The following is a 17,417-nucleotide window of genomic DNA, read 5'->3' as shown; positions in this document are numbered from 1 at the left end:
CCTCAGCTAGGTGCTTGAGGGTTTGTGGGAGTTTGCCCAACCAGTCTACATGTGTTTTGTGTACCTGGAAAAGGCATTCGACCACGTCCCTCGTGACAACCTGTGGTGGGTGCTCCTGGAGTGTAGAGTCCAAGGCTCTTTGCTGTTCGGTCTCTGAACAACCGGAGCAGGAGCTTGGTTTGCATTGCCAGCAGTAAGTCAGACCTGTTTCCAGTGCATGTTGGACTTTGATAGGGTTGCTATTTTTCACCGGTTCTGTTCATTATTTCCATGGACATAATTTCTAGGCGCAGCCTGGCGCCGGATGGGGTCTGGTTTTGGGACCACAGAATAGCTTCTCTGCTTTTTGCAGGTTGTCCTGTTGGCTTCATCGGGCCAGGACCTTCAGTGTGCGCTGAGTGTGAAGCGGCTGGGATGAGAATCAGTTCCTCCAAATCTGAGGCCATGGTTCTCGAACGGAAAAAGGTGGTTTGCTCTCTCCAGGTTGGAGGAGAGTTTTGCCCCAAGTGGAGGAGTTAAAGTACAGTATCTTGGGGTCTTGTTCACGAGTGAGGGAAGGAAGGAGCGTGAGATTGACAGACAGATCGGTGCGGCGGCTGCAGTAATGCGGTAATTCAGTGTACCGTTCCATCGTGGTGAAGAGGGAGATTAGCCGAAAGACAAAGCTCTCAATTTACCATTCAATCTACGTTCCTACCCTCACCTATGGTCATGAGCTTTTGGTCATGACCGGAAGGGCAAGATCACGGATACAAGCGGACGAAATGAGCTTCCTCTGTAGGGTGGATGGGAGCTCCCTTAGGGATAAGGTGAGGCGTTCTGTCACCCAGGAGGAGCTAAGAGTAGAGTCACTGCTCCTCCACATCGAGGGGAGCCGGTTGAGGTGGCTCGGGCATCTGGTTCGGATTCTTCCTGACCTAGGACATGCTGGAGAGACTATGTTTCTTGGCTGGCCTGGGAACGTCTTGTGGTCCCATTGGAAGCCCTGGAGAAGGTGTCCATGAAGAGGGAAGTCTGGAACTCTTTGCTCAGACTGCTGCCCCCGTGACCCGGCCCCGGATAAGTGGATGAAAATGGATGGATGGATGGATTTTTTTTAAACTGGACCCATCCCATCCATCTACCTATCTTCCACCGCTTAGTCCAATGCGGGGTTGCGGGGGTACTGGAGCCTATCCCTGCTATCTATGGGCGAAAGGCAGGGTACACCCTGGACAGGTCGCCAGTCCATCACAGGGCAACGCACATAGACAGACAACCACTCACACACACACACTCACACCTATGGGCAATTTAGAGAGAATGCATGTTTTTGGACCGTGGGATGACAGAGAACCTGGAGAGAACCCACGCAAACACGGGGAGAACATGCAAACTGTGAGGCAACAGTGCTACCCACTGTATCACCGTGCCGCCCAAAACTGGACCCTTTATAGGTGAATCTAAACAACAAAAAAAAATTTCAAATATCAATTTCCGTTTATGAGTTTTAATTTGTTTCAATTTGTATCATGTGTGATACATTGGTTCACAATGTTAAAACATCTTTTCCTTGGAAAGCCCCTTGGTTTATTATTTGTTGCACACTTGTCATTTCCCACTAATGCTGTAGAAGGGTCAAAATCATCATATATGATACATTTGGAGTTATAGGGTTAAGAGGGACTTAGTGGATTTCTTAAGGTCATGTGTGATTGAAATTTCCCATGAACAAGCAGATGACAGAGTTGTCTTTGTGTGATTTATTATAAAAAAATAAAGGAAAATAAATATAATGGGGAAAGCAAATCAAAAACATGGATGTTGGTTGTGCACGTCATGCCTCAACAGACAGAGGGAAACAACTCCTCAGCCTTGGGTTTGGGAGGTAGAGTCCAGAGTCTATCAGGCAGAGACAACCACTCAACAATATAAAAAACGCATAGAATAAGGAGGAAACAATTTTTTCATTACACATGAATTAAATGGTTTATATGAGAATTTGAATGTTTCTATCCATGAATCCATTGTCATGAAGACCAATCAAAGAGAGACAGTTAGTTTGATTATCAGAAGAATAACCTGGAGAAAGACAGGTGTGAGAAATGACCAACAACCAGACTGTTACAGCTTGTTGGATGTTCTGTTACTCACCTCAGCTACTTGAACTTCCTGTTCCTCTGCTTCGGACAGTCATTGACCATTACTTGCACCTACAGCCATACTGTATCTACTATAGAACATCCGATTTCGCATGTGCTTATATGAGTTGGTTCATGATTTGTTTGCTTTTGTAAGTTAATATATTATTAATTAGTGTGTTAGTTTATGTAATGAGTTTTATTTTGTATTTTTGTGTTATGAACTATTGTCCTGACTTACAGTACACTGAGTTTATTTTTGAATACTTTGACTCTTTAGTGGTTTGTTGCCATCATTTTTAGTGGTTTGTTGCCATCATTCAGTTTAGTTTTCTATTTTTGAGTTTGTGAACTATTCATCTTCTTAACAATGGTTTCGTGTCTAGGCTTATTTTGATACTTTGTTTTTAAATGTTCCTTCCATATTACGTTTCTTGTTTTCTATCAGTTGGTCTGAGTCTGTGAGATCAGGTCCAGGCCCCCCCTTGTAAGTGTAACGCAGACAACACCAGCTAGGCTATTCTGAGTCTATAGGCATCTTAGCCTGGGACTCATAACCCGAGGCTAACAGGCTAACAAGCAGTTTACATTTACTGTGTTACGAGAACAAATCTGCTGAGCCCTGAAGCTGCAGTTTGGGAGGGAGCTGGTGTTGGCTGAGACAAGTTTGACCGGCTTGTTATACTCACAGTAACAGTCTAAGTAACATGGAGCACACAGCCAGATCAGATCACGTCTACTGCAGCTGGACTTTGTCACATAGTACCTCAGAGATTTGTTGAGTAGGTATTAATCATGCACCAGAAAAGGATCAACAAAATCCAGCTGTGAACTGTTTATGTCTATGAACACAAATGAAACATTATAAAATATTACAGTAACTGAAACCTGAGAAATATATTTAAATTAAAGTTTAGATAGAGATCAACTTAAAACACATGGAAAATAGCTCCTTCAATTTAATAACACGCCATTAACTAGAACCTAAAGAATTGCATGAATTTGAACCTGTGACGTTGTGGGAACATAAGTTGTGGCTTTGCACAGAGAAAGCATCTTTTGTGTTACCGGTGTCAGACTCATCCCAGACATGTTTGGCTCTCCATCCAGCTGATTTCTGTCTGACTCTGAAGTGTGCCACATGTGGGCAGATGTGCACCTTGGCCAGTGAGAGGGAAGAAATAGGAAGCCCACACAGAGATCTACATGTTCTATTTAATTAGGTAGTGTGAGCATACACTCCATCATTCAGTAATAACGTGTGCAAAATCTCTAAGTATACACCTGTCCCTGCATTTTTTCTCTGTTGTATACACCAAGTCCCTCCCTGGTGGATGAATCAGGTCTTTCATGCCCTGTCATCTGACTGGCCCTGTTCTGCTCTGTATCTATAATAAAGAAGGAGCAGTCTGTGTCTTTTACTGTTCTAATGGTCACAAATACATCTTCCTCCTCCTTCTCCCTCTCTCTGTTCTTCAGAGGGCTTCTGCTGGAGTCGATCTACAAGTACTGTGCAGATGACAGGCTTGTGTGCATGTGTAATCACTGATGAGGATATATGACCCTAATGAAATGTGTGTGATATGTGTGTCCTAGGATGACGCAGTGTAATTTGTGCTTAAGTGATGGAGGTAATAGCTTTTTGAAATAGGACCACAGCGATGATGAAGATGCTCTGATTAGCAGGACTATAATATGTTATCACTGGCCTGTAATCATATATCGTGTTGATAATATTGAAGCTGGTGGCTCTTTTGAAAACCAGCTGTAATGATTCAAATGCTGACATCTCCAAGGCTTCATGTCTAAAACCTGGGCATCAACAAACCTGTGGGACAGTGTTTATCTACAGACAAATGTATGTTAAAGTTTGGGATTTATTGGGAAAACACATCCTCAATTCAATCAAGCGTGCGTAATTCCCTTCAGTCTTATAAAACATGGATAATATTTGTATCCATGCTGACTGGCTGTCAGTTTGTCACTGCATATATTAGCCAGCATGATTGATGATTGGTTAGCACACACACCATAAATCAGGAAGGTCATGGGTCAGATTTTTGGTGGTGCCGGTTAAGTGGCGATTGAATGCTAACTACAATAAAAATCTGAGCTGTCTCAGATGTCACAGTCATTATGAAAAACATTGGTGTGTAGCCTGAAAGCCTGATCTAAATTTTAAATAATTTTAAGTATGACGGACTAAAGCGTGTTTTAATGCCGATAAGCACAGTCGAACTGTCCAGTAGTGATTGAATAGCACTGGCAGCGGTGCAGACGTTTGGGGATGGACTCGTCCTTCCACCATGTAGAGATTTCAGACTGTTTCTGTCCTGTTAGTTTGTTTTTGCTTGTAAATCCTCATAATGTAGAATGACAATTAGCTGAAGCACTGGGCAAAGAATCTGAAGAGCCTAGCAGAGCAGGAAGAGTTAGGGCTGGTGGCAGAGTGCTCTGATGCTGCGTAGCGTACCTTTGTATAGCAGATAAAGAGACAGCAGCCAAATTAGGATGATAACTGTTACATAATTATACCGTTACAGCATTTCCTCCTATTAAGATATGAAGTCGTAACGTGAATATTTAGTGATGGTGATAAAGTACTTGGCGTTGTTTTTCTTAAGATGATAAAAAATGCATGACTATTGATATGTGGCAGCGCAAACTCATTATCTTAGTAAAAGAGAAACCCAATAATGTGAGTCCTGACTAATTAAGCCTTATAACTGATCAATACAGCATTAACTAATGACTACTTAACATTATTTAAAGTACCAATCACCAATACCATCTTTTAAAATGTCTAGTATTGTTATACAGAGATTTACATATGGTGACCCCCTTTAAGGACAAAAAAGATAATGCCACGATAATGATGGTGATGATGATCATGGTGATGACGGTGGTTGAGGAGGTGGTGATGATGACTGATGATCGACATAATAGCAGTGATAATCGCTTCAGAGAGACAGAGAGAGAGAGGGGGGGAGAGAGAGCAGTGATAAAGAGATTAAGAGAGGAAAACGAGACAAAGTCGTGTAAATTTGAGCGAGTAAACGTTCCGAGAGTCACGCTATCTTTGAAGAGCGAGAGAGAAGGAGAGCAAGAGAGAGAGGCGATAACACCGTTTGTTCTTCTTGGACTCAGTTTGTGAGCGGCTGACGGGCAGTGCGGACGGAGAGACACAATCAGTCCCTTATCCGACGTTCAGAGGTAAATCCACACTGTATTAGGCTAAAACCACATAATCCTGTCATTGTGGGCATGTGTGATTTCTTTATGCCGCGGTCGGACTGAGTGAAGATCAGATCGCTTTTCCAATCGCTTGGTATTTGGCTTTTGCGTCTCTCGGTCTGTTTGCTCTTTGGCATCACAGCTTGACATTCACCGGTGATTCACATTTTACATTACGGTACGTTAATATTTCTTTTCCAGTGTGTGTTTCCTTGTAATTGTAGTCTTTCATCTGAATGTGGCTTATTCTCAAGGTGCGGACCGAGTCCGTGCGTATTTGTGACATCCCAGAGGGATTTTTTGGATTCAGATCGGAGTCTATAGAATATCTCTTACATCTCTGCGTTAACATTACTCGTGAACTGTAGTTAGACCATAACAAATGTTGTAGTCGAGCCAATTTCATAAATAACTACGGTAAAACACTTAGTTGTAATTAGGACCTCTTAGGCAGAGACCTGTCGGCTGGCGCACACTGATGTGTATTTTACGTGGAGGAATTTCGCCACCAAGTGTAGCCTGTTTAATTTGATTAATTCCTTTATAATAATTTTAGTTCGTGTTTTATTTCAACTAGAAGGCGCGAAACAGGGGCTGTCACCTGTTTGTGCAAACTGAACTGGCGCAGCGCTTTTACGCTTGCGAGCGGATTTTTGACTACGTGCACGTGCGCAGTGCTGTGTGTCTGCAAGCAGCCGTTACCGGAGGACAGCCCGGGGCAGCGGCTGGCAGACTGTCACACATCGAGCAGACGCAGGAGGAAATGTTTCACCTGCATTCCGAGCGTATGCACAGTTTCCCGCGGTTCAGCGAGTCTCTAATAGGGCAGATCGGCTGGAAGCCGCTTAATTGTATCCGTTTATTACGAGACCGCGCGAGTCGGCGATAATAAGTATTTGGCGATTTCATGTTCATTTCGTTGATGCGTCGCGCCTTCTGCTGTGCACGAGCGTGATAATGTTTGTGCCAGACTTTGAACGTCTACTGCCTACACACACCTGCTTTATTTATGACCTGCCGTTTCAGGTTCTATTGGTTATTGCAACCTGCTGTGTGCCATAGTTTTGTAGAAGTAAAGTTTGAAAGAAAATATATTTTTAAATTTCTAGCGGTTGTAGAAAGCGCAGTCATCTCATGGGTTCTCTTGCATTTGTTAAAAGTAACACAAACATGACAAACACATGCCTGCACAGTCACATGATGTAATGGCTCTGATCAATCATGTCCGTGTTTGTGTAAATGGGAAGCTTTTGCATCACTGTTGTATGTCACAGGGCTGCAGTCAGTATATATGTTTGTGTCTGTGACTCTTGATGATGTTCCGAACTGTTTGCATATTTTTAGGAACGTTGTTTGCATGAGAACCTTTTTGAAAATTTCACCTAACCATCACTGACATTGCAAGATTTTTGGGTAGACACTCTCTCACTTTTTAGTCTATTAGTCATTATTTACACCATTTAGCACCTTTGATGTAGAACAAGGAGCAGGAGAGGGAGGTTCGGGGACATCAAGGGCAGAGAGGAATGAGTGAGCAGATGAAAGGTTGACAGAGGCAGAGATCGAACTAAATATGAGGAGAGATTAGAAGAAAAGCTATAAAATGAATGAGAGTGGGAGGATAAAGAGAGGAGAAAAATGAGCAGAGGTGAATGAGTGAATGAGAGAGACAAAACGCTTTAGTGAGTGAACCTGCATAAAACATGGCGTGGCTGGGACGGAGAGGAAAACGCCGAATTCCACTTTCACCCACTGCTTTTACATATTTCGCTGGCTCTCCTGCCAGGAGCGCCTCGGAAAGGTTTGACAGTAAGACAGATCACTCGCTAATGCTGTTCCAGAGTCTGCGCTGGACTGTTTCCTTTTAAAGGCTCCATCAAACAGCATCAGTGATGGCAACGATCTTAAAGAGAACTCCAGTCGTGAAAGAAATAATCGTGTCACGTGTGACCAGCCCAATGAGAAACACACACGTGTGACAAGGTAAGCGATCAGTAAGACTACAGAATGGCAGAAGCCCCACGATGAGCCCCCCCGGGGCTGCTCTCCTCTGGCAGAGTGGCAGTCGATGGACACGTATCATTCGTTAGCTGACAATTCAGTGAAATGACTCAGACAACCGGGCCTCCCAGGGATCCTCACGGAGAACAAGGAAATAAACGTTTACCGCTTAAGACACAAGGATTCCCCAGGGCCCTTGTGCACAAAGATAATTTAATGGCTGAACTCCCTCTCTGGCTGTTTCAAACAGGAAAGGAAACAAGACGCTCACAAGATCTAATGTGACTTCAGATCCTGCTTGTACTACCCACTTCTGGATCCCAGGCAAATGGAAAGTGTAACGAAAGGCGTAAAACCTTTGGCAGAGCGTTTCCCTTTGGTGTCAGTCTTCTGAAGGGGGCGTGAAAAGCCTGTATCTCTGCAGTGAACTGAATCTCTATGTTCTAATTGGAGCTTCCTCCATGTCATTGCGCTCTACGACACCATCTCCACTCACTTACTCGCTGAGTGGCTGAGAACGAGTTTTTCATCCATCCCCGGTGCTCCCTTTAAAAATGTGAGGGGTGATATGCTATAGCTTCCTTCAGGGCCCTTTGATGGTGATCATGCCTCAAAAGAGTTGAAGGCATGTGATTGCTCATAGTGAGTCGGGTTAGGAATAAGGATTCACAGCAAGCATCTCCTGGAGAAAAAGGGTGAGCTTCAGCCTCCGCTGCACCCTCTATCTCCCCTTGATGCTGCACCACGTCCCCAGTGTCCCCAGCAGAGATTGAGCTCGACACGACGACCCCAGCCTGAGCTGTGCAGTGTGGAGACATGAAGTCATTCTCTCCCCGGTGGTGATGGAAAGATGGGAGGCGAGTGGCCATTTAGAGGAAATGGCCGTGTCTATCAGTGCGGTGTTGTTCCTCGGTGGAGGCCTGTGGGATGCTGCTGCAGACACTGTCATGGTCTGATTGCTCTCTCACCAACTTCACATGCATGTGGAAATGCGCACACAGTATGAATGCACATGCTCAGGAGAAGCACCCAAAAAACAGACATCACCGTTATCTTTATACTGTTTAGAACCTGCACACATCTACAGTCATTATTGTGTGTTCAGGCAGCGGTTCTCTGTGCTGCCAGCAGGAGGTCTGCATTGCTGCAGCAGTGGACTAAAGTTTGCAGTGGGATGCTGGAGTATGAAGGCAGCGGATGGCTGTTTGAATGGATGGGCCTCTGGTCAAAAAGTACAGCAGCTCGCTCCACTGGAGACCTTATTATACAGAGAGACAGAAGACTGCCCTGGGCTGAATGTGCATGTAGGCCTGTGTACTTAAAGTCACACCCTACTGTGTAGAAACGAGAATGAGCGAGTCGGGAAGTGGCAGAAGCGGAAAGCAATTCTGACTGGTGCTTGTGTGTATGTGAGCTGGTCATGGGCTTGTTGTACTGGTGAACTGACATGAATCCTGCTTCCAACCCTGAATCAGGGCCAAGAACTGAACAAAGTTTATGTTTAGAGTTTACAGGATGAGGCTTTGTGTGTCTCTGGACCTTTGGGTCTCTGGACCGGTATGCGATGTCTTTATGTTGATTTTTGTCTGTTGTTGCAACAGCGACAGGCTTCTAAAAGCAGATGCACACACGTGTGTAGTTATTAAGAAGGTATTAAAACCAGCTCTCACACAGCATGTCTGCTCAAGGTCATCTCATAAACATATATAATTGGAAATACTTGAAATTCAATTCTCAATTTTAATACTTATTCAAATATAATATTGAATTGTAATATGTAGAAATATGTACATTCTGAGCTTGGTTATATTACATTTTTATTTTGTTATTTATGGCTTTAATGCCTTTTGCCTTTTCATTTTGGTTCTCTCAGCATCACCTTACAGAGTAATATGTGTTAGGGTCACAGATGAGCTTCATTGGGTAACAGAGTTTTTGTTGGAAATCATGTTTCAGATGAAAAATTCTTTGGTCCCAGTGGTTTCAGACTAACTATTACTGTGCATGGGCAGAATAGCAGCCACACACGGGTCCTAACAAAGGCTGCAAAGATGCAGAGCTTTTCCACAGAGTCATTTAATATGATAAAGTGCAGTGGCGTGCAGTCAGGGGAGGCACTGAAAAACATGATATGATTATGATAACGTCAAGCAGAAGTCTGTAATATCCCAGTCGTAATATGGGGAGAAACTCGATGTAAGGCAGCAACGAGCCCCCGTCTGATACTCAGACCTTCACTAAACAGGCTGACACGTGATGCGATTTCTTGTTATTGTCATGAGGAGCAAACCTGTATTAAACTCAACAACTTAAAACTTAAATAAAATTGATAGTTTTGTTTAGAATGAGTATAAATTGTAATCAACACATAGAGGATACAAATCAAATATGTTCCATTGTCTCTATAAAAACCCTTTCCTTCTAGACCAAACATTTTCCTGTGAGTGAGAGGAAGCTCATACGACATAAAACAGTAATCAATACAATTCCTGCCAGCTGAACAGTGAAAATGATTCTCTGTTTTAACAATATAAGTGTAAATCTACATTCAGGAGGAGTCAGTGCCTCAGCAGAACCACACCACACATCACTGATAAAGTAGGACTATACCCATGAACTCAAATAACTGGTGAACTGGGTACTGGGAGGCGAAGTGTTTAAAAACAAGACTATAGCAGAGATTAAACTAACAAGAACAGCGCAATAAACATACACACATTAGAATCAGACTTCCAGGTCACGCCTGAATCCATATTTGCTCAGAGTCATTGGACGGACTAAGAACAAGTGTATCAGGCACAGAGCTCAGCTTACATCACTTCCATGTGCAAGGATCAGGAGGCAGGAATCTATGAGCAGGGTCAAATCTCTGCTCATAGAGGAAGCTATACTTAGAACAGAAACATGTGGAATCAGTAATCACTACAGTTTGTCAGTGGTGACCTCACATTGAGGCTGCAGTACAATACAAATGTTTAATACTCACTGTAGAATTCCACTTTTTCAGCTTCCACTGGTTCTGACTGACGCCCTTATCCAGTTCGTACAGAATCGTACTAAATAGCTTGACCGGTTTAATGCAGTTTGGAGTAAGATGACTTTAATACGGAGCTGATGACTCCAACCAGCCTGTTGAAATTCAATTAACCATTTTCAGGAAAATAACTATTTTCTAAACAATTTCTTTTGAATATGAAACTGATCCTGGCATAACTCATTATATTTTACATTGTTTATTACTCGCTCATTTTTATCATATGTGATTACTGAACAACGCTGCTATGCTTGCGGGACAGTAACAGCATCTGTGGAGGTGTTTCCTTGGCCGATGTTCATGTCCAGGTCGCATAAACTGCACGTGTGTGGGTGACAATAAATGACCTAGCGTTTAATCTGCTGGCCCTAACGCAGGGGGTCCTGCAGGATCGGAGTAAAGCCTGTTGTAAATTGGCGACTCCATGACGATAATTGGCTTATTCCTGTGTTAAATAGCCGGTCCTACAGGGCGCCGCCTGGGCTTAGCTCGCTCTGTGTAGACACGGTGTCTTCTCCTCAGCCTCTGAGGGACTTAGTGGCACATTACATCCTGAATTAGTGTATGACATTGATGAACAGATAGCTGTAGCACCTGGTCCACAGCTCTTGAGCGTCTGCAAGGACATGGATTCAATCCCCACAAAGTGCTGCTCTTACAGTACAGTATATGACACTGAACAGTGGTTCCACAGACAGGCAACTTTAGGAACAGTCTGCACTTCCAAGACTTCTGAGCTACATTTCTCATGCTTCGTAAAGCTCACAATTTCACAATTTCTGCTTTTCATTTTCAAGTCTTCAAAACAGTTCCAGGCTTCTATTCAGCCTGCACGCAGAAATAAAAAAAAAAAAAACGCTGCATATCCTTACCTAAACCATTATCCACACATCAAACATCATCCGAGGTTCACTGTGTTACTTTGAACATTTCTTTCTCATCAACCCTGTGCCTAAGGGGAACGCAGATATATATGCACGTGTGTGCGAACATGCAGACGAGTCTACTCGTAGCCCTATTTTTTGGCTGTTTTAACCCGTATCTGCTCTGTTATTACACTACCAGCGGTCGCCTCTCTGTTTCTTGGCCTCTGGGCAACTGCTTAGTGAGGAGCGGGGCCCCAGCTGATCCCGCAGCTCTGAAGGGGGGAAAAATACTCAAACCAGAAAATGAGAGATTCAGAGATGGATGAATTGTCAATGGCTGTGCAGCTGTTTGCGTCTGTTTGGCACGTGTGTGTGTGTGTGTGTGTGTGTGTGTGTGTGCGCGAAGCAAAACAACCCTCATGATTCTGGGACGTGACCGAAAACTGTCTAGTTAGAGTGCATCAGGAAACGGATGAAAGAGAGAATTCCCTGCACGTGTTGAGCTCCGAAAGCTTCATCTGTGTGTGTCCTGACGATGACTACAGTGAAAAAAAGACAAACGAGACAGAGTGACTACAATATCCTTTCAAACCAGAGCTGAGACGACACGCTGGACATGCTGTGAAGTGAAATGGTTGAAAGCCTCTTTTTGAAGCTTGACGGACGATATTGAGCCGAGGAAATGGCAGCACCTCAGGGACAGGATTTAGAAGCTAAAAAGAAAGAAGCAAAGTGAATGTTTGCTCAGTGTATAATTGATAGACGAGTATAGATCCGTGCCGTGATTAAACATTCATCACCTGTTACGTGTTGCTGCTCTCGGGGACTGAGCTCCAGGTGTGTGTTTTTCAGCCTCTGCAGAATCACGAGGGAGCGGCTGCAGAGCGTGAGCTTCGTCAGTAGTGTAATTAATGTAGTTAAGTTTTCATTCTTGATATTTCTGCACTGCAATCTACTTGAGAAGGCTTTTTGATGAATGGCCAATTAGAAGCAGACTTCTCATGCCTGGTGGCTGACTGATCTCCTGCTTCTTTGATAAAATGCAAAATGAATCATCGACGCCCGGGCTCCAGGCTGCGCAGGATTTAATTGTAATAGGGGCACGTCGGCACTTTAGGGTTGAGGGTTGTGTCTTTAAAAGTGTGAGGGCACGTCTGCGACAATTGTAGATAGGTCCAATCGTACACGGCTGCCTTCCATCGTACACGGCTGCCTTCCAAAGCATTCTACATAATTCATTGGTTCTGTGCATTAATATTTATCTACATTGATATAGTAGAAGTAATTATCATGCAGTGTCTGTGAGAGCAGAGTGGTTCCAGCATTGTTCTTACAGAACCAAGCAAAAGTCACCTTAAGTTTATTTTTGAGTTTGATTGCTGTTAAAGTCTTAGAACATTTTTTTCTTCACATATGCCTGCACAAACTGAGCTGCTATGTTGTTGCTGCTTTAATCCAAAAAATTCATTTAATGTGCTTAATTAATGCAGACAAAATGTCCCGAAGTGTTCAAAGAAGTCTTAAAGAAGTCCAGCAGGAAGGTCTAGACTCTCAACAGACACAGAATGATCCATGTTTGAATTATTGTCTCAGTGTTATTCTCTAAGCAGTTTGGTGATTGGAGCCGTCCGCGTGTCACTGCTGTGCTGCTGATGTTATGTATGATAATAACGCAGCAGAACTGGCCTGGTGCTCTGGCCTCGGGTCGAAGCTCGGTCGGGCACCGACCCCAACTTGAAGGAACCTTAAATGGCAGTGCACGCAGCCTTTGGGGCACATGTGCAATGGAAGGGTTGGATCAACCCCCAGTTTGAACCGCGCTGACTTACCTTTGCAGCCCTGTTTGTGTGGAGACTAAACTGTGCAGAGCAGCACACTCTTAGAATACTAATCTGTTCCTGAGTGCATGACAAACGGCCCTTTATGTATTATGAGGCTTCTCTTTTCAAACATATCATCTTGAGACTAATTAACACAAATCTTTTATTATTGCTTTGACATCACGGTTGTTTCGGGCTTGGCCGACAGGGCAGCAACTTCAGATCACTACAATAGTGCAATCGTGTCTGGGGTTTGACAGAACGTGCCTCGGATAGCGGCTCTGGCACAGCGATGGCTAAAAAGGTTGTCTCTGCACTTGTCTCACTGCAGGTGGACTGTGACTTCTTTCTTCTTGTATGTGCAGGACAGCTAAGCATTAAATGGAGTTTGGAGTTAATTAATTAGCATCACAAAAGATTGACTGGGAATAAACATAATTCTACTTAACTGAGCACGCGTTTGCAGAGTCACTGTGATGCTGGGGAGGCTTCTTGGGACTTCTCGGTGCGCAAAGGTCAACAGTAGAAGCCACTGCTGAATGTTTGTGATCTTTTAGCCTCAGGTGACTTCTACGAGACACCGCTGTGTTGGCTGATGAATAAATCATCGTCCCTGAACACGGCTTGTTGTTGAATCCAAGAACTCAGTCTGAAGTCGTGTGCGAGGCCTGAGTTCTCTGGACACCATCATCACGTCGAAGCCCAGTGAAAGCACCTCTCTTCCTGTTCAAACCATCAAATCATCACACGCTACCACAAGCATCAGGTCTAAACTCGCTCCACACCAACAGATTGTCCCTGTCGCTGGGTAAATACATCACAGGTGCATCCAAATGTAGGAATGACACCTTACCTTGTGCTTCACGTACTCCAGTGTTTGCTGAGATTATGTGACGACATCGCTGATGTTCAGTTCACTTCCACAGTTCATTTTGCTGGATGTTTTTCTAACATTTTCCACATGACATCTTTGGGAATATGATTGGACACGTGGCATTCCTCCTGTCAGACGCGGCTGCTGATGCCTCCCTATTACTAGAATCAGGCATGAGCTCTGCTCTTCTTTGCTGTCTGGAGTCATTCACACTGTTTTGAAAATACATACAAAGAGTAAAATAAAAGTAAATGTCATTTGATAATGTCATAATGAATAATTCTTAATATTGGTTCAGTAGGTGCACACACGTACACACTGTGTGTAAGGCGGCGTGGGGGGTTCCTGAAAGACGGGGGTGAGTGGGAGCCTCCATCATGCTGCTCACGCCGTTTGCATAACGCTCCTGATGATGGCGTGTTGGACTCTCATCCGGCCGAATGCTCCAGCACCAGTCCACTGTGGCCTTGGAAACGTGCATGACACAACACGAGGTGCCACAAAAGATGGATAGTGAGAAATTAAAAGGACACAGCAGAGTGTGAAGGAGAGGGATGGAAGCCGCTTTATGTGCAGGCATGACTGAACGTTCACGTGATGAATGAAAGCATCAGTGTCATCAGTTCATCGATGTGCAACCACAGCGAGGCCTCGGCGAACAAAGCTCCTCCGTCTGCCGTTAGCTTCAGTTTCTCTGCTTTCTTTGCCACCACATTCCTCAAAGCTGGCTCATTTGTTAGGCTTCACATGTGCGTGTACTGAAACCATGTTGGTGAGCTGCGTAAAGCGGGGATTGGCTTTCGATCGGTCAAGCCTGACAGATAGCAGCCCACCCCACTCCTCGCACATTATGGAGGCCACTGGACATTGATCAGCTGCAGCGCTGTGCATCCCTGCTTCTCCTCTCGCTGCTCCCACTCCTTCCTGTGTGTCCTCCATCGCAGCCGTCCCTCTGTGGGACCCCCTGCTGCTCCCAGCCTCCCTCCCAGCCTGACGCCCTGCACCTTCTCCATTTGAGCAGCAGGCTGGTGCAGGAAGCCGAGGCGCCTTCGTTTCATAATTAGCGCTCGCATTATTCCACTCTTCTGCCACGCTCTTGTTCTGTCGAAGTTGTTGTTCCACAGTGTGTCAACACACCTGACTCCTCTTCCCCCTCAGCCTGCACAAGAGACTAAAAGCCGTTTTTCACCCCGCTCCTCTCATCACCTAAAAATCCTGACTCCGGCTCACCTTTGATCGATCTCCCTGGGAACTCTTCATTGCAGAAAGGCAAGTGTTTCATCTTTGTTCTTGCAAAGATCCAGCTTGGGAACAGGCCACGTGCTGCCAGCCAACACAGACTTCTGCACCCATACATGCAGCGCAGGGAAGAAGAAAGCATAATTTGACTTCAATTCATCGCGGAAAGATTGCCCTGCATTTATTGATAATTGCTTTTTCTGTTTAAAGGGATGTCGTTTAAAGCGTCAGTCGTGTAAACATGAGAGATGCAGCTGTTGCCGCAATTAACTTCTCACTTTCTCTAATGAAAGGACTAATCCACCAGCAAATCTCTTGGCTTCCTTTCAAATGCCGAGGCTCCATTCAGCTCGCTGCCTGGGGAAGAAAGGCAGCCCGTACTGAACAACATGCTACTATCTATAACACGAGTCAAAAGTCCCATTCGTCGGCTCAGCCTGGTCTCCTATCATCAGGCTCCTTTTACGGCCGCTGGGAAACAAAAGACGCCCTCAACCGACCGCTGTTTGATGGTTTCCTAAACACAGCTTCTGTAAATGTCTGTTTTCTCAGCCGGGCCTCTTAACAGCGCCACCTCCGCCTCTCCACCCTCTCTCTCCACCTGATCGAGAGTTCCGATCTGTGCTCGGCCCCCCTGAAAACACCTTGTCGCTTCTTGTCAGAATCTTTTAGAATGGACAACAGGGACTGCTTTGCTTCTGCAGACAGTTGAAAGCAGAAAGTGAATAGCTGTCTCCTGCTGGAATAAGACGTGTCTGGGCAGCCGGCGGTGAATGACAGCCTGTTGAGACCGCAGGAGCTCTGACTGAATCTTTGAAGCCATCGATTAGATGTATTGATCATTGTGCTGTAGCTCAGAGACAGAACAGGTTTGGAGATGACCGATTATTCAGGTCAATTATAAGGTGCCATTTATCCCTGTGAGAATGTCTGGCGACGCGTCAGGACCGAGCTCCTTGTCAACATTTACTCAAGCTTGTTCTTTAGATACATAAAAACTATTTCACACCTTTTTCTGATGTTTCCCCTTTATGATCTTTTTCTCAGACACTATGAGCTCATTGATATAAACTCTTACGATAAAGATAATCTAGACCCCGTCACGGGTGGCACCATCGCCTCACACTGAGAACAGTGTTTTTTTACAGTGTGGAGTTTCTCCCTGTTTGTGTGGGCTCTCTTTGGGTTCTCCAGTTTCCTCCCACAGTCCAAAGACATGTGGTCAGGTTGACTGGTCACTTTCCATTCTATTTCCACACTGTAGGTGTGAGTGTGTGTGTGAATGGCTGTCTGTCTCTATGCGTAGCCCTGTGATGGGTAGTTAGGCGCCAGCACCCCTGTGACCCCTATGGGGACCAAGCGGTAGAAGATGGATGAATGGATGAACTCCCTTCATGTCAGAAGTGATTCCTGAGACATATCATACGATACAAACTAATTAGTGTACATTGTTCTGCTTTTGAATGTGGTTTTACCTGCTGTCAATGCATCTTTTAATGGTTTGACAAGCATTATTGGTCATGATTCAACTTATCATTAAGTTGCTACAAATTGTTTTTCATCTGTTTTTTATTTACATTTCTGTACATTTGACTCTTGTGCATGGTTTATTGTGCTCAGACGCAGCATATGAAGTGATGTTTACAGTCTGCAGACCCATAAGCAATCACCGTCCTGCTCCCCAGCTCGTGGAACCCTTTATCCCTGTCTTTGTTAGTGTCTGTATCTCTGTCTATCCGTCCCACAATCCCTTGGATATAATCTCAATTTAGAACTCCTCGTCTGACACCAGCGGTAGCCGACTCATTTTATACCCTGAGATTACACAACCGCCCTTCTCCGTATCTTAACGTCTCCCTCTTTCACTCGCTAATCCACGTATCTTATCACTCAGCTTTGACTGTCTCCCAACTGTCCACCTAATTCCTTCTCCCCCCCCCCTCCCCTGCCTCCCCACCTGGCTTGCCTGACTTTGCCTTTGTGCTCTCCACTCTGAGCCCATGTCTTCCCCTGTTTTCACTTTCAGGCCTTCAAACTGAGTTCATGGGCATGACAGGCGATCATCAGCAGAAGCTACAAAGCGTAATGCGTGCAAGCAAGCGCTCACACATGCAGACCAACATTCGTGGTTGAGAAAAAAGGAAGGCGGGCAGTGGATGATGATCTCGGTCACAGCTGAGTGAGCATCCACTCTCTTTCCCCTGTCTGGAAAAGAAGAAAGAGTCCGGA

At 44.7% G+C, this 17,417-nt stretch overlaps 1 protein-coding gene across 6 annotated transcripts in view; it reads left to right on the top strand.

The window, feature by feature from the left end:
* Nucleotides 1-5,068: 5,068 nt before the first annotated feature.
* The window catches only part of LOC114843888 (cadherin-24), a 120,463-nt gene continuing 108,114 nt past the window's right edge, over nt 5,069-17,417 (top strand). For 2 of the 6 annotated variants that reach the window (XM_041067999.2, XM_055503645.1), the window contains exon 1: nt 5,069-5,333. The gene's annotated coding sequence lies outside the window, so the exon portion shown is untranslated. Of the gene's footprint in view, nt 5,334-5,388; nt 5,533-17,417 lie in introns of those variants that run through there. The other 4 variants (XM_029130716.3, XM_041068000.2, XM_029130719.3 and 1 more) reach the window with 3 other exon arrangements.

The sequence above is a fragment of the Betta splendens genome, chromosome 17, assembly GCF_900634795.4.
Source record: "Betta splendens chromosome 17, fBetSpl5.4, whole genome shotgun sequence".
Classification (NCBI taxonomy): Eukaryota; Metazoa; Chordata; class Actinopteri; order Anabantiformes; family Osphronemidae; genus Betta; species Betta splendens.
This window is presented reverse-complemented; position numbering and strand designations above follow the sequence as displayed.